The sequence below is a fragment of the Megalopta genalis genome, chromosome 12, assembly GCF_051020955.1.
Source record: "Megalopta genalis isolate 19385.01 chromosome 12, iyMegGena1_principal, whole genome shotgun sequence".
NCBI lineage: Eukaryota > Metazoa > Arthropoda > Insecta > Hymenoptera > Halictidae > Megalopta > Megalopta genalis.
Window position 1 is genome coordinate 3,743,998 of NC_135024.1, and position 23,852 is coordinate 3,767,849.

At 38.0% G+C, this 23,852-nt stretch overlaps 1 protein-coding gene across 2 annotated transcripts in view; it reads right to left on the minus strand.

Annotated features, from left to right (window-relative positions):
* LOC117228701 (dual 3',5'-cyclic-AMP and -GMP phosphodiesterase 11) overlaps nt 1-23,852 on the minus strand; it is a 177,753-nt gene that overhangs the window by 109,614 nt on the left and 44,287 nt on the right. For both annotated transcript variants that reach the window (XM_033484642.2, XM_033484643.2), the window contains exon 2: nt 5,716-5,820. The gene's annotated coding sequence lies outside the window, so the exon portion shown is untranslated. The remainder of the gene's footprint in view (nt 1-5,715; nt 5,821-23,852) is intronic.

Genomic DNA, 23,852 nt, shown 5'->3' on the forward strand with positions numbered 1-23,852 from the left:
TTACCCTTTTGCGATTCATATTTTTATCCATCAAACTGATCCTTTCTCGAATGAAATTCTTCTGACCTGTTTTCTTAAACTGTTATAATAAAAATCAAATTCAATATAAATTCGTGTTGTTTCGAAATTTTAGATCTTATTGTAAGTATGTAACAATAAAATTAAAATACCCATTTGATAGTTAACGTAGCTTCATCTGTGCGAGTACTAGTTGCAACAGAATAATTAATAACATACACAAGGAAATACTTCTTCCATAAAACTGAATTTCAAAAAAAAGAAAAGAATTTCTCTTGACATTCTATTGAAATCTCAGTTCAATTTGAATAATATTTGAAGTTATATTTATGTTATCGCGCGCTCGAAACGCCTACAAAATGAACTGGATTTGCAAAAGCGTGTATTCGATTTGAAGAAAGATGCGTACGACCCGCGAAAGAATGAATTTAATTTAAAAGAAGCTGCATGCGACCTGGAAAGGGATGAATTCAGGGTGGAAAACCAGTGTGTGTACCGTCTCGAACAAAGCCCGAATAAAGGCTTCTGCAAGAACTATGTAAGATACGCGACGAGGAAAAGCTGGATTTAATACTTTCACGTTCGCACGCTTCGCGAATTAATCCCCGAAGGTAGATTTAAGCCCTCGGGAGTTACATACAACGGGAGCACGGAAGAAAAAGTTTGAATGTCGTTGCCCGGGCTCCGAGGAAGTCGCATCAACGAGAAATCCTCCTTCCGCCGGCTTTGATCCTCGCGCAGCTGCGCTTCTTCAAGCTGAAAACGCTCGAACGGATACGTCAATTAGGACGCCGCTAATTCACGGAGGTTGTGACCTTCCGCTCTCGGCCTGCGTACGGGCCAAAGTAATAATAACTCGTTTGGTACACGAGATATGGATCGTAAGACAGGGTCGGCACGAGGGGCAGGCGAAAGATCACCGCGGAAGCGTGCCTTGGATCAGGCTGTCATTCGCGTTGACAAGGGTGTCAATGGCGGCGGAACGCGGTCATAATTTTCATTTTCAAGGACGGAACAGAATTTGTTGTCATAAGCTTGCAGCTCGTTTTTATAATTGTTGACAATCGGAAAAATATCTAAATGAGCCGCGAGGCTCGAATAATCGCATCTCTACTTCTCAAAATGTCTATATTTTTCTTTACAAGCTGACGGAAAATTGAGGAGAATTTACTATATTTTGTCGCAATTCGATCTTCTGAAGAAGATACCACGAATAACAGTTTGATCAGAAACCATGGATAACAGTTTATGTGAAAAATCTGATGGGAAAAAGTCGTCGACAGAAAATTGATTTTGATTCGCGTGAAGGGTAGCCATCAATAAATAAAGGAAATTTGTAATAATACAATGATTAGAAATAATTAACTTCTATGCGTTGATGGTTTTTAGTTACAAATAACTATTATCGATGACGAAAATTGTATTTATTTATTTATTAACGGAAAGATAATTCGTTACAGACAACCGTTACGCCATGATTTAACATAGAAATGCGCGTTCTGGTAATGGTGATAATAATTTAATAATCGCGTGAAACACTACTTAAGCTTCAGAAGAGAATAATGTTTATAAGTTTCTTTAATATACGTAAAAAAGATCGAATTGCTTTCTTCGTTCTCGAATGTTGTGAAATAATTCTATCGTCTGAAAAGTTTATGCAAAAAAAGTTGTCCGTGTTGTGTCCATGTTGCGATCGTACATGCGCAGTTAGGGTTTTCTTCGTAAATGTAAGTACGGGAACAAAAAATGAATGAGGAGAAAGGTTTACTATGCTTCTCATATATTCCATTAGCAAGAATGCATTTTTCAGCCCCGTTAATTACACTCCTGCTAGTTTAGTAGCATTTAGAGATTCTGACGGACAGTAACAACATTGTAGCAGTCATTTTCACCACTATAGTTTACCTTTTCAGCGAGATATGATATTAAATTAAATACGATGTTGCAATGATGAACGAACTACGTCTTTCGTTCCTAACTTTCTACAACTTCGGCTATTATCAGCTTCTACTATAATTTATCTGTGTCACGTAGAGAAATGTGTAACATTTCACCAATTACGTTGATACTTCGCACGAAGCTGTAGCAGATCTTCGTTTCTCGAAGAAATGCTGCAAGAATATGGCAAACCTTTTCCCCTTCAATTTCACGAATTTCTACTGTTTTGTAGAATTTTTCGAATTGTTTAAATCTCACGAGTTGACTGCGGATTTCGATGCAAAATAAAAAACCATTTTTTGTATTCATTGGTAGATATTATTAATTCTTGTTCCACTGCGTACACATTTCTTCTGTTAAAAATCTGCACCGCCGCTATTATTATTACATTCGGTAAACATTAATTCAAGAATTATTGTTGTTAATTTAATATTTTAAAAAAAAGTAATTATATAATTGTAAGTTATAGCATGTATTTAAGAATAAATTTAATAGTTTTAAAATGTATTGTAGACGAAGAAAATAATATTAATATAAGTAATAATAATTTTTGTACCTTTTGTATCAGGGTTAATTAATGTTTTTAATTATCTCGAAAATAAAAGAGTTAATTTAATATAATTTTTTATGTGTCATAATAATTATTAATATATTATATATTATATAATTCATATTATGGCCAGCGCATGTAACAATTGGATTGATCAAAGTTACCTTTCAAACAGGCTCCCATTGTGTTTCGCATGCATGGCGGAATCAGTAATAAACTCTAGTTATACCGTAACAGTATCACGACATTATGTGCAGAAACTAAAAACAAACATCCCACGACCGCTTACTCAAATATAATCCAGAGGTTCGTGTGAAACTGAAACAGTAATTAAATAATGCGCTTGTCACAAAAGTAAAATATTGACATTTTCCATTTACTCATAATTCGATTGTAATTATTATGCTTTGCTACTTGAGATACGTGCAAAGGAAAATCAATCTCTGTAATCTGCACGTCTGTGATTTGTCAGGAAGTTCCATTATGCATTTTCTACTTCTTTGCAATTAGATTATAATTATTTTACTACATCTATGCATACAAATTTGTAAGGACAATAATATTGTCCTCTCTAAACAACACAAACATCTGTAGTATACGATTTTTTAAATTGATTAATGTATTAAAAATGTATTTATTTAATTACTCTAATTTATTTAAAGATTAAAATAGAATAAGTTCTCTATTTATTTACAAATTAATTGTAACAGTCTATTTCGAATACGTTAAAATTTCTAAGAAAAGTGATATTCTTCTGCAAAATGCAGATTGCATGCAATCTGCAATTGCTGCGCAAAGCTCTGCAATCTACGTGTCTATCGCTTATCTATAAGTTGCATTATGCACTTTACCCAAAAAGGTTCATATTTTATTTATTCTTTTAATTCGTATTTCTCGCCACGCTTTCGAGTTGCTGACATAAATCAGGAACGACGGTTGCGCTGGTGCCTGCTCACCGACAGAATGTTTGCGCGACGAAAAGCAGCAGACAGAATTTATGCAGCAACCTAATAATTACGAGATCTAGGTTAACGGTCGGTTTCACCGAAACCACGGCAGTTTTTGCTTGCGATCGTCTCTAAATCAATCCCGGCACCCGGCGCCAAAACAATACTAAACACGGACGCTGTCGATGCTCCACCGATCGAACAGCTATCATTGGCGGTCTCCCGGATTCTGAAAAAAATGTCGGAGATGTTTCGGATCGCTCGGAGAACCGACCGAAGACAATAAGGGGTCAGACGAGCGCGACTCGTATCGAATTAGCCGGTCGCAGAGAAATTAACCCTTGGGCCAATTGCTCGGTCCGCGCAGCGAGCGCGACAAGGACGACGGAGGTTAACTCGAACGTTAACTCCGCGTTGAACTTTAACGGGGCATACGGTGAATCGGATTGTGGAATATAGAAAATCACGTCTTAAACACTTCGCGCTCGTGCTATCCAGAGTTCTGCAGAATTATAATCGAACTGCTCACGGAATTGTAATTGCAAAGTGTACATTCGCTTATGTCATAACTCGATCACATTGTAATTCGTAATTCGGATCTGCAGTCATTTAAATTACAGTGTAATTCGTAATTGCAATTGTAAAATAAATATTAATATTATATATATAATATATTATTATAATAATATAATATATATAATATATTATATTAATATATATATATTAATATTATATTATTAATATATATATATATTATAATAATATAATATATATAATATATTATATTAATATATTATTATAACAATATAATATATATAATATATTATATTAATATATTATAAATTGCAATCGTAAATACAATTATAAAATACTAATTACTATTAATTACGAGTTACGATATAATCGTATTAAAATTACGAGTTAAGAAATTACAAATTAACAGGTGAGAAGAAAATACGCAGAAGAGACAAGAAATGATTTGATATGAAGAATTGTATTTTCAATCGCATCAATCGCATGTATTTGAATTACACTGGTGATTAAAGGAATTAGCAGTTGAATTAACTGAAAGGTTTGAATTGTGTAATCGAATTGCAACGCAGTTGAATTACTATGTAACTGAAACACAATGTTATTAAATTGCGAAATTGAATGATATTGAATTTTAATTGTTTCAATTTTAAGAGGCAATGTTCTACGAAGTTCGTAAATCAATAATTGCTTAATCGTCTAAAAGCGAAGTATTGTTTCAGGAAACGTACGATACCGTAATATCGATTTAAACATTTCCAATGCTTGATAAGCGAAGCGAGTTGTAAAACGGTAATTCCATAAATTCGTGCGCGGAAATATCGAAAGTTTTTCAGCCAATTTCGGAACGATAACTCTGCGTCATCGCGAAATGAAATTTCGCTAAAAACGTTTCGGGGAGAACGGAAAGGGTGGTAATCCGTCGGACCAAGGACCAACGAGTTGTGAGAACCGCGGAGAACCTTCGGTTCAAGATCTTAAAGTACCATTTTTGTCAAGTTTGCCGTGCGGGCTAAAACATTGTCGGAGATGCTCGGTTTTATTCATCTGGTTTCCCGTGGTTTTTCGCCGAAAGCTTCGTTGTGACAAACGCGAAACGTAGTCGCTCAGAACAGCTCTGATGCGGAAAACGGAGGTCGCCAGATATATACAGGGTGTCCCTGAAAGGTATGCGCAAACGGGCACCAAGAGATTCCTCGTAGAGAAATAAGCGCGACGCGAAAAGTGGGTACGACATACCCCCTCCCCTAAAACTCTGCAACTTTTGTATTTAACGCTTTCTAATCAGATGCATAATTTCAAAGTTAGGTGTGAAAATGAGGTGTACCTATTTATTATGTATTTGTAAAATTAATTAAGTATTACAACTAGTATTTCATTTGATACAGAAATACATTTCTATATTAGATAAGATTGTTTTATCCCGGATATATCGTCTGTAGCCTATTATATTTTTAGATCAGCCACTTTTTAAATAATAAAGCGACGTTCACACCGGGTTTATAATAGACAGGATATTCGGCCCAGTGATTCCTTTATCGACTTATTAGTACACAGTGTACGGTTCGCTAAGCTATCTGGCATTGACAGTGAACAAATATAGGATATAAATAATAATAATAATAATAATAATCATAATAATAATAACAATAACAATAACAACAACAACAATAATAATAATAATAATAATAATAATAATAATAATAATGAAATATGTATGTGTGCTCTTACCCGGCTTCCTGCGCGATCTCCAAAGAACAGGAGGATGCGCGGCGGCGGCGACTGCTGCGGAGGGGTTACCGGCGGAGGCAGCCAGCTTGACTGCGTTCCGCGTACCTAAAACATGAAAGGAACATCTCTTTGAGAACATAACACGACGAATCGTATTTCAAATTTCAGCAGTACAGTACTTTTGTTTGCAGCGAGTAGATCGCGAATTTTATGCGAATTTTTGTTCTATTATTTCTATTTTGTTCCATTCCGGTTTTAATTTCAGGATTTAATGACAGAATTTTCACAGAAGGTCGTCATTCACGATCTACAATACAGGATGTCCTGTTATTAATAATATAATTATAATAATATAATATAATATATATAATATATAATAATATAATATAATATATATAATATATAATAATATAATATAATATATATAATATATAATAATATAATATAATATATATAATATATAATAATATAATATAATTATATTGTGCAAAATGGTAAATATCTATTGCAAAATATTTCATAACTGTTTCAAAACGAATTCCTAAAAATAATTTGGAAAGTAGCATTCGAAATCGGCGTATCCTCTGAAGCGTCGCAAGTTTTTCGAACGTCTCCGAGGGAAGAATTCTCTCGCGAGTATTTCCTCTTTCAAAGAAAACAGACCGACATTCCATTAAATATTTCCAGGTAAGTTAGGTCTGTTCTCCGAAACATTATTTTAAGGTATTACTATCAGAAACATCGTCTCGCTCGCAGATATCCGTTAATCTCGCGACAGCGCCTCCGTTTCCTGTCTGCGGTATATTATGTATTCTTTCTTTTTTCCCTTTAGAACTCGCCGAGCGACCGATATTTTCCTCCGCTGTATTATGAAAAGTGATCCAGCCGAGACAAACGGGCACAGCCGCTTCGTTCGCGACTGCTAATCCGTTTATCATGCCCAATAGTGAAGTGGAACATGAGACAATGTGTTGGGTTACTCGGTCTTACACCCGCGTTAATAAACCGTCGATAATGACTGTGACACCGGTGGTCTACCGGTAGATTAGCGGTACGATGCCTGCAATTTTTGACGCTGGCAACGATCGAATTACCATATAAATCTGTTCTTATCGACGGAGATTACTCGGCGAATTATAGAGCTCCAAGCCCTGAATCTCCGGTAATTAATTGGAAACTTACGGCGGCTTGTTAAAATCGGAGCAGCATCAAATTCCATTGTTCCGAGAACGCGAATTATCCGCGAACGCGGCTTTTCCATATTTCAGCATACTTTTTTATCGGTAAATTGCAGCGCGTTATTTTCAGCGAAAGGTTAGAGGGTTTTATTGTTTCGCAAATATGATTTACAAGTACCATCGCGTGATAAATTTGCTGTTTGAAACGACTCCGGTGTACATATTTTGCAACCGTTATTAAACCGCTAACGAAACAACTTGAGAGAACCAGATGTAATGGGAAATTCATTGCACCGGTTAAAACATTGTTCATGTTAATGTTCTCTCTTATTTTAGAAGCTCGAATATGCTCTGTATGCATATACTAGATGCGTGGTCCCAGTGATAATACAATATGTATACAGGGTGTCCGATCTTAATTCGTAAATGAAAGTAACTCGTTCATTGCACACTATGTGAGAAAATGTTTCCCACAGAAATTAAACAGTTTCGAAGGGGCTCCAAGATGACATGATTCATTTTTACGTAATTGGACGCGCACACGGCAAATAGAAGATCAACTTTGTTCTTTTAAACGGAATCATATAATTTTTAATACACTTGTCAATTCAGTTCATCACTCCGAACGAAAAACTATTAGATCACATATGGCAAAAGATTATTAAATGTTATTATTATAGATATTATTATGAGATACCTGGATACCTGGAAATCTAGGTAAACCATGAACCACGTACGTTAGATGCACCGTATTTGCATGAAACACTTTCAAATGTTTTCTAGCTTCTATCATATACGCAGCTGCGTTTGTCACGAACAACTAAATAATGTTCGAAAGCCCGAAAATGTAGAGAAATTCAATAAACGTATATATCATATGCAGTATATTTCCACATATGTATGTACTTATGAAAGATACATGCGAAACATATGAAATAAAAAACATATTTCTAGGATAATTTGATCATGGCATATAAATTTCTGTCCAGGTCCCACTGGTCCATCCATTTTCTAAAAAACGATGCACTTGCATAAACATCCGCGGTCTAGATATCTCCGATTCACATACAAGGGTTAACCAAAAGGTCACGAAGTGCCCAAAAGCTGGACCGAAACACTAATCCTGTACCTGATCCGAATAAAATCGATTCTACAACCGTCCGAAGCTACCTTCACCGAAGTAACCTTATCAATTCGGATACGAGAGGTGTTCGCATTCCTCCGAAAGTTCCATTGTCACCTGGAACCCCGGTGCTATCCGTAGGTAGCATATCTAGGAGGCAGCACCGTTACACGAAAACGCACACGAAACAGCAAAGGCAACACCGACATCGTGATAACGGGACTTACGAAAACAGTGAGCGCTGTCGTCGTTGTCGGGGCTCGACGCGGCGGTGTAGCTGCAGGTGCAAATGCAGAAGAGTTTCCTCTTGGAGTCGCGACCGATCCGATGACGACCCTGCCAACCGACTGCCATAGCGACCAGAATGATTATAGCACGCGCGACGAAGACAACGATGACGACGACGACGACGAAGACGAAGACGAAGACGAAGACGAAGACGAAGACGAAGACGACGACGACGAAGACGAAGACGACGACGACGAAGACGAAGACGAAGACGACGACGACGATGATCCGCGCGAGTTCCCTTCGCCGAGTCGCGTTCACTCGTGTTCCCGAGACGAAGAGTCAAGGGTAAAGGAAGTAGGCAAGTCCACCTAGGAGGTAGAAGGCTAGATAGGAGGTGGAACCACCAGGTGGACACCGGTCAGATCCGCCTTAAGCGCGGCGACGAGGATTAAGTGGAAACGAACAGCGGATGTGCGTGCTTCGACCCGATTTCTCATCCAGTCATCCTCCTATGCTCGCGAACCTGCTATCTTCGGACACGATATCGGTGCCGAGGCTACGATCGCGGACAAAACTCGGCCACCTAGGACCTCGACAACGGAAAACGCCAGGCCACGATAGACACCGAATCGTTAAGTAACGATCAGCGCGCGGTAGCTAAACCCCGCACGATTCTGGGCCCAGTTTTCGAGCTCATCAAGCTAATGGCTGCAATTCTAATTACACAGCCGTCGAGCACCGAACAGGCACATCATTTTTGATTACGAGGAAGCAAACCGGAGGGGCTAAATGCGTCCCTCAAGGTGACGTTCAGGGGCTCTGATAGCAAAAGAGGCATCCGGCTACCGACGATGATACGATTGCGGCTGGGATACCGGGATGATTTATGCTCCGAGTGCTTCGCAGTGAAAGCCGAGTATTTAATGCAATAAATGCGGAGAAGATCGGAGCGCGAACGGTTCTCCCGCGTGACCGACTCGTAGGCTGCCGCGGATGATGAGTACCAAGTGGTACAGGTAACTCTCCTATAAAACGGTACAGTAATGTCTCTCTAATTGACGCTCAGATTGTCCACAAAAATGGGCAATTTGGGAAGAGGAGACGCGATTATTCGAGCCTTGCGGTTCGTTTTCATAGCTACGAATTGTCAAGAAATATAAAAACGAGCTGCAAGGCTCGAATAATCGTATCTCACAACTTCTCAAATTGTCCATTTTTGTGCGCAATCTGAGAGTCAGTTAGGGAGACATTACTAAATAGGTTCTTAGAAAATGCCGTGTTGCGTGAAACCGTGTCACATGAGACCCAGAATCGGCACGAAAAGGGGGTTACGTACCGAAAGCTTATTAGAAACATTTTTCTTTTAATTCCATATAAGCGACTCATCTTTTGTTAAAAATATAATAAAAGAGAGACAAAAAGACAAAAGATATTATTTTCATTTAATGTAACCTTAATTCAATAAATTTCTTCCTCGTCACTATTCAGCACAATTAAATGAGATCTTCATTCAGATCTTTTGCAGCTCCTGTCCTCTTTAAAAAAATCTGTAATTTTGCTTTACTCTTGCAAGGTCATTGTAGATTCCTTGGTACGAAGATAGACAATTTAGCAGCTCTCCTTTGAATTTTCGGACTCTTTCAGTGGATGGATATATGTTTATATACCCTTAATTATAACAATTATATTATAGTTGATTATTCTATATTATTCTATTATATATTATATATATATTATTATTATATTATTCTATATATATATATATATTATTATTATATTATTCTATATATATATATATATATATATATATATATATATATATATATATATATATATATCCTATAGTTCATTATTCCTTCTCGTCTTTATTTTAAGATGATTTAGTTGTTAAATATGTTAAACAAAAATCGTATTATCCAGGCCTGTAGAGGTACAGCGTCGTACAAAGGTTTTCGCAATTTTCTTATCGTGTTAGAGCGAAACAGGGTTATAGGTTGCAGTGCTATACGAGAGTTCCCGCAATTTATTCTATCGCGTTAGAGCGAAACTGTGTTATAGGGTGCCGTGTTGTAGGGGAGGGCTATCTGTATTTGCAGAACGAAGTCTGAGCGAGGAGGAAGTGCTATATTGTGGATATCGAAAAGCGATACAATCAGTTCTTCGGGATAATGTAAATTGAAGCACTGATATGAATGCTGCACCTTTCTTCTGAATCGAAAGAAACTCGGAAGAAAAGTATCAGGTCGTACCCATTAATTTGTGCTGTTTATTGTTTCCATTTCCTTGAAATATCTATGGACAGATAATTCCGAGATGTTGGAAGGTACGGACATCTCTTGAACCGATATTGTATTTTGCATCTCATCCACTGGATTGCGAAATCGTGTCCTCGTGTAATTCAGTCGGACGTCTAGGACGCGGTCGATCTTCGAGGTCAAGATTACGTTATCAATACTGATTTCGATGAAATGTTCAACACGCCGCCGAGACCCATAAAATAGATTTTTAAAATTTTTGTCACAGGCTCGGATGAAAAAGTTGGGGAAACGTGAGCTTTTTTAGTTCGTTCTGTTGTTCCAAGTATAGTAAATTTTCCCCAGTTTTTCTTCAGCTTTCAGAAGAGTTCCCCCCCCCCCCTCTTCACAAGTTGTCCATTTTTGTTTACAAGCTGAGGGTATTCTAGTAATCGTAAAATAAATTACTGCCACTAGCATCCCCCAAAAAAGTTCAAGTAATTCCGTTCAATTTGAAAAAAAAAGTTATTCCGTTTTTAAAGTTTGTCCGATCGTGAGCGTGAGTCATCGTGCATTGATTATGGTAAAACTTTCCGCATGCCGATTTTACTGTCTTACGTTACGACGCGAAACACATATAAAATGTCGCGCGTATGTGACACCGGCAGCGGACCTGCATAATGAAAATGCATGAAACCTGCGGTAGGATTTTCCGCGCAACTATTTCCGCGGGATTACGGGGATTTCGTACAGTGACGTAGGAGCCGCACGGTTTTTATTGCCGAATGCACCGCGTCCATAAAGTATTTGATCACACTTGACACGGCCCTCACGCACTTTGTTCGACGCACATGTTCGCTCGGACACGCACGCACGACATTGACGTTCGCGCTCGTAGAGACGTCACACGGCGACGCACGCAAAAAACAACCATAATATTGAACTGCGCGGGGGCCATCAATGAGCCGCGGTAGATGAATGGAAAATCGCGCGAAAATAGGGAAACAGAGAAAATGAAAGAGACCGCGGGGGATATTCATGGAAAATTGCTGTTTCATTGTTTCCTTTCAATTGCGCGGGGATAATCGCTATTATGGCGGCTCCTACGCTCGTTTGTATTTCGTTCCCTATTTCAACGATGCTGTTAACATAAAACTTCAATTAGATAACGTAATTCATCCGAAGCGCTTTATTTTCTCGTAGAGTGCAAAATTTAATTGGAACTGGTTGGAACTTTGTTTCATTGAAAACATTCGTGGAGAATAGCGAAGACGTTAATCATTGCTGATTGTTGTGCAAAATAAAAATTGTTCGCATAAATTGCAGCCTAGATAGAAAGTTCTAGATTTCTTGAATAATGTTAATAGCTGACAAATAATACGTTGATATCTTTTAATTCTTTTGATTGCACGTATTCTACGTAGGGATCGTATATTCGAGTGTTCTTGCCAGGAATATCGCAAAAACAAAGTTCAAATATTATTACGTAAAAGATCGTAAAACAATTGTCATTAAATATTCCTTTTGCGAACTACTCGATTTTGTGCTATGAACGCATAAAATTCGCAAACCTAGTCAGAAAAGTAATGTAGGAAGTCGACATTTCTTCGGTTGCACTTTTTCATTTTAGTCAGCATTGAAAGGGTTGCATTATAATGCATTATGTTTCCTGAATAAACAAGAAGACAAAATAATTCAGAGATGATTACAAAACTTATGAGACTAGCAGATACAAAACTTGTACGATTATTATCTTCTATTAAATGTAACGGACTTGGGATCACGAGACTCGTAACAGATATCGTTCCATAAATCATGTTTTAGTACCGCTTTCTTTTTTGCGAAGATCGTACCGCTGCGCGGACGGAATGTTTTTCTTCGATAAACGGAAAACAAACTCTAAAGGGCGCGAAGAAATCCCCCGATGATGCGGCCATGCATGTATTTTACAGTTTTACGACGGGACCCCGGCTTTTAATCAATGTTCCGCTTAGCTGGTTCGACCTTTCGCGGAAAAAGACGACGCGATTTCCTCGAAATTTTAGGTTCGTTATAAGAGCACTATCTTTTTGCTCGTTCTTTTGCAACGAGCCACGGCGTGTAATCAATGGGGAGGGTGTATAGGCTGGCTCGAAAATGATTGCTCAAGAGCCATTACGAAAGAAGTCGTAACGAAGCGATGTTCCTAAAAAGCTTTCTATCGCAGTCGTTGCTGATACTGCTTAAAGTATAAACAAACGATTGAACAGACTTTGAATTTAACATTTTACATTCGTCGGTAGATAGCGGAGTGTAAACGCATTAAAAGAATTTCAGAATATTGTTGTCTGCTTTATTAAAATTATTAAAAAAGAAATACATTTTTATGCAATTTCTGTGTCTTGCAATCAACACCTTCGAGAAATCTGTTTTAACGCACCAAACAGTTTCCTTCATTAACTAAGAAATTACTAATTGTAAAAAAGAACATAAGAGATAATTATTTATGACATGGTCCTTCTCTTCGGTTTTAATGTTTAAATGCTTCGAATAATTCCACTAATTTAGTACATCGACACGCTTCAAAAAATTTTTAGATCTCTTACTGTTTCAAATTATAATTATAATATACAAATGTCTAAAAAGCTATTTACGTGTTTTCTTGCAAGTGTAATAAACTCCGCGGATTCCAATAAGCGCATAAATACGCGCTGTCGAATTATTACGAATTACAAAGATTATTGATCGCAAGACTGTGTTTTCCTAGAAAGCAGACATTCGAGCACGTGTTTCGTAACTTTTTAAGAAATAATAGGGGAAGTACATTATGCAGAAATAGTGGAACAGGTTCTCTCCCCTGTGAATCACTCGAGGATAATATTTTCAGGAATGAATTTCATGCACTGACATTTGAATTTTATTTCCCTCCCGCGGGTCATCGTTACTGCCACACTCTCTATATTTCAGGCTGATGCATGCAGCTGAATGAAAATAATACAACAATAAGAGAGAAAAAAAGGAGGGGAATGGAATGTCCTCTTTTACATTGCCTGGCTCCCTCGTCTGCAAAAGTCGTCGAATATGTACCTTCGGTACGCGGAATGCGCGTTTCGAACAACAAATTTTCATTCGCATCTAAATACATAAAAGCCGGGAATCAAAGGCAACTGTTATTTGCGACATTTCAGTGAAAAAAGTCAGCAACAGAAACGTGTTCGCCGTTCGAATAGAAGCTACCAATCGCGAAATATGAGAGCAATTTTTGGTTACGAATAACAATGAAACGAACATTTTTGTCGCCGTCATTTATTATAATTAGAGCGCGGATTTCACGCACTTTGTTGTCAAATATTCACAATGCAAAACGATAGAAACGTTTTATTGTTAATTAATCGATGCAAAGAACTTTTACTTTGCACAAAAATCCGCAGTGTAATCGCGTTGTTCACGATTGGAAATTTATTTTAATTGCTCACAACTAGACGGCGGATTTAATGCATTTATCACAAAAATCGGGAGACGAAACGCAAAACTGCGAAAACTTTTGAAGAGTTTCAACTCTGGCCGATTAATATTTGCATTCTTTCGAATTTCGCCGAATTTCAGTGCGTAAAATTCGCAGTCCACTGGTAATGATTGCATATAACGATAATTTATAGTACTGAATATACTTAAACTGTACAAATTCTGCGGGTGATTTATTCTCTCGCGAAGTCATGCATGCCAAGTAAGAGGAATTCGGTACTTCCCACGAGGAAATGTAATGTCACAGTGCATTCGAGATTACGGGAGCCGTTTAATCATCCTCTGACGATTATGTAAATGCCATGTTTCAATGAGAGCCTTCATTGATAATCGAACGCGCGCTGCGCTTTCATGAAGATTAATGTAAAAAGTACGGCACACGCGATAGAAACATCTCGTCTCAGTCTATACGATCGGCCTAATAGCGAGACAACAGAAGCTTTCAGGACGTTTCGCGCAAACATCGTCGTATACGTGGAACTGTTAAAAACTCTAATTTAATAGCGGCTTCGCGTTCGAATAACTCGGTCCTAAAACAATCGAAGAGCTGTTCCCGTCTGTCGAACGCGAACTTCCCGGCAGGTATTACTTGACAGATTGAACCCCGCGAATTTCCAGTTCCGGGAAAAGTTGCAACAGTGAAGTTCCAGCGAAACTTCATCCGTCTGACAAGTAATTTCGCGGGCAACGTGACGCGACTTCTCGGTCGCGTTCCACGAAAGACCAACGGCTGAGTACGCGTTTCTCGGGTGACGCCGGATCGGCTGGGTTTTCCTTGCAAGAAACCGTCTCGGGTTAGGCTCGGCTCGATCATGATTTTCGGCCGCCCACGTTGCTCTTTTTCACGGCGTGCCCGTTCCATCGTCGCGGAGCCATTCAAAGCGGACGATGCACGCCGTATCTGCGTGGCTGCGTATCAGTCGTTATCCGATGAATTCAAAAGACTTGAGAAGCCAACAATGGAAGACAAGCTTCGGCCATTACCATTGCCATTACCATACTCAACGATCAGTACGGCGACGTAAAGCGATTCACCGTCAAACGAGACCTTGACACTAGCTTGTTCCGCCGCGAGTGCGCTCGCGCGCGGCGCACGCCTGGTCGCGTCGCACTTCTTTTACGAGAAAATCGCCAAAACACTGATTTTCGAAGCGTAGAACGGAATTAGTCTAGCGTGGTATTTTTTCGTTGTATACACCTGATCTAATAACGGTCTAATTTCGTGCACCTTTTCAAGTGGCATAACTTTTTCATAATTAGGCTGAAGGCTCTAAATATTTTCGAGACGTTAGAAGGATTAGTTTGCTAGAGAAGTTATTAATATTGAAAAATCGTAATTGGTTGGAGATAATACAGAAATCAAAAATGATATTTCTTCAACTTTTTGATCTGAGAATGTTTTCCCTCTGAAAATGTTGACCGCAGATCGGAATTCAGAGATCAAAAAAACATTATTAATTTTTAATATAATCATAAGAAGTTATCGATTATCAATAAGAATTTTTCCTTATGGTGTTAATGACGCGGCATGTTCGACATGTACGAGCAGAACATAATTGAAATTTTTCACGTCAGATAAACTGAGGGACGGATGTCATGTCAGACGTCAATGAAGCAATTTCGCGAAGCATTCTCGTTCAAGAGAGGTATGAACTACATTTTTAAATCGACGTCGTAACTGTTATAACAGACATTTTAACCGCAATGAGACGAATCAAGAATGTTTCGTCGGATTATTATTGAACAGCCGATTTCAATTCAGTTCGCGCACTCCATGGAGGAAATTAATGAGAAATAAATATTAACGAAGAGCCTGTCCGAGCCATGTGCAAATAAATGAAAAATTCTTGTTATTTTCGTTCTTGTCTTTTTCACCACGTGATCAGTCCTTTTCATTCGACGCGTCGAATTTCGTCACTGAAATGCATAAAATTGGACTGTCGATGGAAGACAGGAGTAAAAAAGTGAAAAACGAACGGAACAAGACTAACAGTGACTGCTTTTCATTTCGGTGTGCACGTTTCGCCGATGTTTCGATACGGAAGATGCGAACGCGCGTGGAGAACGTTGCTCCTTTTAATATTCCACGCCTATGGACATTGTGCAATAAGAGCGGCGCGTAATTTTCTGGGTATTTTTCGAATGGCAAAAAAACGAGAGCGGAACGTGACTGTGGGAATACTAATGTTTAATCGGTGCCCGCGTTTTCCGTACACACGTAACACACATTTAATTCGTTGTCGCTGACCCGTCGATATTTATGCGTGTATAGCAAACGTGCGCTAAACGGAATAAAAGCGTAACGCAGTTGAATTCGTTATTGCATGTAGCACAATGTCAGCTGATTCAAATTATCGGCGGCGAGCTCTCATTTGTAATTCCAGCCTTTGTGAATTTTGCGAGGACGTTTTAATTCGCATAAAAGTTCAGCGTGGCGATCGATTTCCTTGAGGGGAAAACGTGAAACAAGAAAATATAGGAGGTATATGATTCTGCGACAGGTTGCAAAGGCTTCTTCATTATTTCCAGATGTTTCAATCGCCGTTTGATAAATTACGCGAGAAAATTCGGTGAAATAAAAAAATACATCGCCTCTTAATGACGCGACCCGGGTTATTAATTAACGCGAAACTTTGACGCATGGCCGTGGACATCTTCAGCGACGAACTCGTTAAAAATGATCGTGGCTGAAATGCGATGAAGAACGTTTCCCCAACGTTTTCAAGTTTGCTCGGCTAAATTTCTGCGCAGAAATGAAAATTTTAACATATTTCATTTAATAATGAAAATTCGGTGCTGACTTCAACTTTTCGTCGTTTACTTTAATCATAAAACTCCCATAATGTAGATGAATGATAATTGGCTGATCAAAGCGGACTCGAACGTTTACTATATTCTAGTGTACCGCAGGAATTCGAAAGACGTCGAATATTATTCAGAACATTTGAGACCTCTGGAATTCGTGTTTCAACTTTTCGTCGTAAAATAAAGAACAGCCGAGAAGCGATTGACGCAACGTTGAACAAAACTAATTGCAAAAACGAAAAACACGGCTGAAAGCAGCGCGCGATTTCGCACGGCGCGGCGGTATAAATTTCGAAATTAATTATAGTTTTAATTACGATCGTCTCGTCGAGAACAATAAGGCCGAATAAAATCGGTGGAACGGCGTTTCGCGGAAACGACTAATAAAAGGCATATTGGAGAACACAGTTGCCCAACTTCGGAAGTTAATGACCGTACACCGTGGAGTAAGTAGAATAAACTGGGTTGAGCGCCGCTAAGTTTTTCCATTCTCGAGAAAATTACGTCACATGTTACGAATGAGATGCGACGCGTCCGAAAGCTGACGTTCAAATTCCAATTGATTCAGTTTGCCGAACAACCGTTTCGAAGACACATATTTGCGAACACTTTCGGAAAAGTTCTTCGCTCGTCTCCATAAAATCAAACGTTTGCGGTGTGTTACTATAGACTGCGGCAAAAAATTGCAAAGCAACATTAAAATTGATGGGAAGATTTTTTCTTTTAATTGTTGCAGATTTAGAGATTTCGGAGATTTCGTTGAAAGGAACAACTTTTCGGCTACGATACAGCGGTGTTTTAATTCCACGGAGAAATGTGAAATTAGTGTTGCAAAAAGAATTGTATAAAAAATAATCGTATCTCCTCTTCTCTCAAATTGTCCATTTTTGTGCGCAATCTGGGCGCGAATTAGGGAGAAATGACCGTAGTTCCCATTTTTCCGAGCATTTCATGAAAGGGGCGATCGCGTCATCGAGCTTAATTGTTCACCGCCAATTCAATCATTATTAATGCAACCGACCGGAACGACTTACGTCACAGCGGACTATACTAACGCACTATAATGTGTCACTGAACATCCGGTTAGACTATAAGCCGGTGGGCGTCACCCTCATCGCAGTATATTAAAACGCGTTCGCATATTTACTGATCTACTATAAATCGAATTTCTTTTAATAGTCTTCGGTGACGTCACGCACGTCGTGTTTTCGTAGTCGTGCGCAGCGACATTATCGTAATTCACGATCGTTTTACGTTACAGCAGTTGCCCCACATAATGGGGATTCACACGAAATATGTGTTCTTGTTGTGTCGCTCTATGTAAATAAATTTGTTTAAAAGCAAACGTACAATGGTCGTTCGCGGTTTAGATATTTCGAGAATGTAATTTACATAATTTGTAAATTTGCGTTTCCGTAATCATTTTCAAGTACGTTAATTGAACGTTGAAGCGAACGAAATTGAATGAAATTGAATAAAATTGAATAAAATTGAATGAATTGTTCTGTCGCAAAAGTTCTGGATAAATTATACAATTTTAAGCAGTTTTCGCTCAACTTGTTTCCGCGTTTACTGTGCGAATGCTAATCTATGTTGTGCTAATTATTGTTTCAATTTTCCCGCAGAAATAATGTGGTGCGTGAAAATGTTTTCAATGCAACTACAAATGTGTCAATTTCGAAGTTCGGCGAGCATTGAAATGGACGAAGTAACTTCGATCGTAAATATGGACAAAGAATTACCTGCACCCTAATGAAGTAATAACTATTCCAAGAATATTAGTAATTTGCATTGAGTCATCAAGGTTAACAACTTCTTATTGGAAGTTCCAGTAGGAAAATGGAAAATTTCCGAAAGGAAAACGGAAGTGATTTGTAGACACGATTCGATTGAATAGCTTTCGTGATGCAACAATCTATTAATCACACCTAAACATATATACCAAAATATTAATCAAGAAATCAATTAAAATATGAGAAAACCGTAGAAAAATGAAATCATTCAATAAAACTTAGAGTTCATAAAATACCCAACAAGTGCAGGGCTGTTCGAAAAGTAATTTCGTCCTCTAAAACCGCTAAAAATCCGAATAAACTTAATTATTGTTACTTATGTATAAAATATAATTATTTGTATTAGTTATATTAATATATAATATTACTTATATGATTACTTATATATAATACAAGATATGTAATAGCTTTCAGTGATCCGTAAACCCAGTTGGTTTAATCGAATGATTGAATGACGTGCGTTAAAATTAGATTTCAATAATATATTTAATAAATTATTAAAATACATTATCATTCAAATTATTCATTATTGAAATATATTTAATAAATTAATAGCATATTATTATCAACAGAGTCTGCCGATGAAAACATGGAGATCCCCACGTTCGCATTCGCACGTCCACGTGTCATTCGACGGGTATCGTAATTCTGTTTCGCGGTCGGTCACGTTCAATTTTTCACGAATGACAGGCGTTCCGCGAGGAGCACATAAGAAAAGTACGGGCCGAGATTTATATTCGCAGAGTAGTGAGCTCGAAAAGGGGAAAAGAATGAGCCATGGAAAAACGGGGAGGAGGCAAATAGATGCTCTCGGCCTTTTCACGTAATCCTCGTCGGTATCGCGGATTGAGGAGGGATTTTCAGCAGAAAAGATATAATTGCGAAAAAAAGTTCGCGGATTTTCCGACAGTCGGAAGATATTCATATTTTCACTTTTTTTTGTTTTGGACGAGGTCGTCCATTATCTCGGCCGTCGTATGAAAATGCGACTGTCTGACCAGACTCTGGTACCTTCATGTAAATTTTAATTGTTAGACTGTTCCGCGGAAACGAAAATCAGAGACTTCATTTCTTTGATATGCTATAAATAGTTGCTCGAGGTATACTATTCGTATACATTTTTCGAACGGTATAACTTTTTTAAAATAGGATTAAATCACCTGAATGTGTTTTTTTTTCAAATGATAGAAGGACTAGTCTACTAGACCATGACTAAAATATATTTTTTTAAATTTTGCTATTACTTGAAATGAGAAAAAAGTACAATGAAAATTTAAAAAATGCTTCGAAGTTGAGAAGAACGTCGTAATAATACCATGTAAAACACATTTATTGTACAAATCAGTCAAGCTTTGAAAACTAAAATTTAAATTAAGCAACAGGGTTTTAATTGAACACTCAAGTTCTTCTAATTAAATTAAATAAAATAGTGGATTTATTCGGACATAATCGATTTAAAAATTGTGTAGAATTAAATTCGAAACGCTTGTAAAAATAAATAGCATTACAACAGTATTTTCGGAATAATTAGCCAATCGTGTTGCGATTAATAGATTGCGTTTCCGCCTTTTGCATACACGACGTGAAACCAAAGATTCCAGGAAAATGTAAAAGGGGCAGTACCATCGCACTTTCCAGCGGTCTTCTAAAATCTCTATAAACGATCACTGTAACTTTAAACTCGTTTTCCAAAGAGTACGTCCGGATAAGAGGAACGAAGGAACCCTTAAGTCAGATTAAATCAACAATATCGAGCGTTCGATAAGAAAAAGCGGCTTGTACCAACTTCCAACTCTTTACCTCGACCGAGAGGATGATACCAGAGATAATTTAGCTAATCGAGTTTTGTCCCATTTTTGCTACTCGATGCCGACTCAAGTATTATTCAAATGAAATTATTTGAAAAGATCGGTCGATAACATTACATATTATCTTATCCGACAACGTGTTATTTGAAATAATCACACTTATTAAAAAAAAAAAACAAATCATTTTTCTCCGGATTATTCCGTCACTCTTGGTATTTACATGAAAGAACCTCTCATTTTACTTTTAATCAGATACGTCTGCAAATCGAATCTCAAATGCTCAATTAATTGCACAATCAATTGTCGACTCAAGCTAGTGGTGTTTAAGATTGTTAAACAGCTAAATAATATTATTAAAATTAAAAAATATTATTAAAATAATATTATTAAAATTATTATTGAAATATTTAAAAAAAAACGTATCGAAATGCATTTTCTTGAGACATTTATTCAGCAAACTGTGCCCATAGAAGTCCTATTTTTCATTGACAAAATACTGAAACAAGTGATTCTTGTTATTCATCCTTATAAAACGTAATTTTTTCGGCAAAACGAAACAGCTTTCCGAACAATCTAACGTCTCGCAAAGCTTAGCTTTGTGACACAATGTAACAAATGATTTTTCAATTTACTTTTCTATTTAATAAAGAGGCAAGCATTCGCTATTACCCGTTCACCCGTCAGCTTCCGAATCTGTCGTCGAACATTCTGTCCGCCGCGAAACGGAAGCTAAGAGCAACGAACTACATAAAACTAAAGCATCTGGATAACCGATCGAAGCCTGAAAGCGACATTCATATTTTTCCGACAGCCGAAGTCACTTTCTCCGTTGGGCCTGTATCGATCAACTCCGGTTCCCTATCTTCCCGATAGAGACTTCACTCTTCCCCTTTTATTTCCCGTCGTCGAAACCCGGCCGCAAAGTGCTCGATAAATATTAATGGAGTGGCGGGAGTACGCACGCTCGGGCTCTTATCAGATAGCTAAATTACCGGAAGATTAGGAGGCTCTTTACGGAGCGGATCGGGTTTTGCGGCGGATTAAACGCGCGGAGGTCCTCGCCGAGGGATCCTGCCACGCGGCCCGAGCAAGTGGACGGACAGGTTGTCGAGCGCGATTATCAATAAAGCTAATGAGTCGGCGCCGATCCGAGGTTTGGTCGCGACTAACTGCTGCCTATCGACGCGATATCAATTATCGCAGGTAACTAAACGGCCCGCGCGGGATGCCGATGAAGCTGTCTTCTACTCGCGCGGCGGCACGGCTGTCGCGAAATTCGTCGGCAAAAATCCCGACCGCTTTCACCGGCGATAAAAGCGTCTACGTTTTGTTGTCGTTCGGGTGAAAGCAACGTCACCGATCAACGGCAACGGTCCGTTGCAACGACACTTCCGAGCGATGAGGTAACTAACCTGACATCAGGGTTGAGGAATGATAGGCATTTGATTCGGTGAATAGATTATAAATATGTGTATCGTCTCGTGCGATACATGTGATAGCATCGTGCAACAAGATAGCACGTTAACGTAATTTTTAATTATTCAACATTGCGGAATACCACTGTAAACGTACGCGAGTGAAATAGAATTGAATTTCGCCGGTCTAAATAATTTTATTTGAAGAAAAGTAGTATTTTTATGGAAATATAGTGGGACAAAATGATAGCAAATTTACGTAAAAATTATATATAGCAATAAATCAACGAATGATATTTAATGCTTGATGTTTTGTGGTTCCTTCTCTGCATTTATTAACAGCCATTATTCTCTTCGTCAAAGATTTATAGAGCTTTTTTAACACGTTGAATGCCACGGGGGTCACTGGTGACCGGCACTTAACTTGGCGGTGACGCCATGGGGGCCACCGGTGACCGGCGCACTCAAATTGATAGAAATATATATAATTTCAAACAAATGTCAATATCCAAAATTTTGTATTATTACCATCGTCGATTCAAACAGTGACTCCTGTCGCAATTAACATGTCAAACATGGTTATACACTGTAACTTATCTATTGCAGATAATATTTCAACATTATATGTATCACATAAAAGAAAATTCATCGTGACGCCACGGACAATTTCTGTAAAACCGGCTTGGCATTCAACGTGTTAATAGTCCTTTTTGCACTAATTGTTCCCACTCATCTTGAATACACTTTTTTTCATTCGGCGATGTTTCGAAATTGTCTGCCTGATTTCAACGACGTAATAATTTTTTGACAAATAATTCCGCAATTTTTAATGGTGAGTGCAATGCATTCGAGTGCAAAGGATTAAGAATGGGTTCATATTTCAGTAATTGGAATTCGATGGAGACCGTAATTCGACGATGTAAATGCAGGATTATTTACGATCGTTGTTTTACTTGCAAAGCTTATTTCGGTGGCGTTCCCTTCGGAACAATCCCCTTCTGAATTGATACACTGCTGGCCGGGATATTGACAGTATTAAAACGTAGGATGAATTATGCTTGATACATAAAGCTGTCAGTAAGGTTCCTCCTTCAATTTTTCTGTTCATGATAAATGGGTTCCTTGACTTATAGATTCATTAATAATAACCTAACCTAACCTTAAAAATAACCTTTGATTTATGAGCTATTTTTTAAAAATGTACATTTAGGATGAAATATATGAAAGCAACAGCCTCGCAGCAATATTGATTTGCTTACTATTTCTACTAATTTATTGATTACAAACTGTCAATAGAAAACATGTCGATGTTATTCACAGAGATAACAATTTCTTAACACATTAACTAATCGCTTACGTAATGAAATTTTTAATTCGCAGTGAAAAATGCGAGTGCAAGATAAGATACCGGATAAAACGGACTTAGTTTAAGCCGACAAAAGTCAAAAAGCTCACAAAAATACAGCAATAACATACGAAAAAATTTATTTTACATTACATCGATATGTTAAAAAACAAAATTGTATTCTTGCTTTATTCAAGACATGCTTTTTTCTAAATGCCGACATTTATCAACGGCATTCAAAAAAACACAAAATACGACGAATTTTACAGTACACCGTGTACATACTTTCGTTCGCGCAGATAATTTATTCTTTTATTAAGAAGAATAAATTAATTTCTGACCCGATCGAAATGTGCAAGATATTCGTAACACGTTCAGAAAGCAACAATAATATAATATCAGCGAGGGTGGGAAGAGATATTCAATGAATGCGAGTCAAAAAATTCATCGCGATTCAAGTTATGCGAGGGATTTTATTTAGCTCAGCTTTGCCCTTTTCACACCGGATACCCGAAGTGTTGAACGTTCGGTTCAATAGACGTGGGTCACGTCTCTCCGGGGAATATCGCGTTCGTTCGGAAATCCCAGACCTTTCCCTTTTCCATCTGTCGTTTCAGTTCCGGCGTCATAAAAACATCAACGCGCCGGGTATTGTCTCGTAAAGCAAAATTGAACACATTCGATACGATATAACGCAGAAA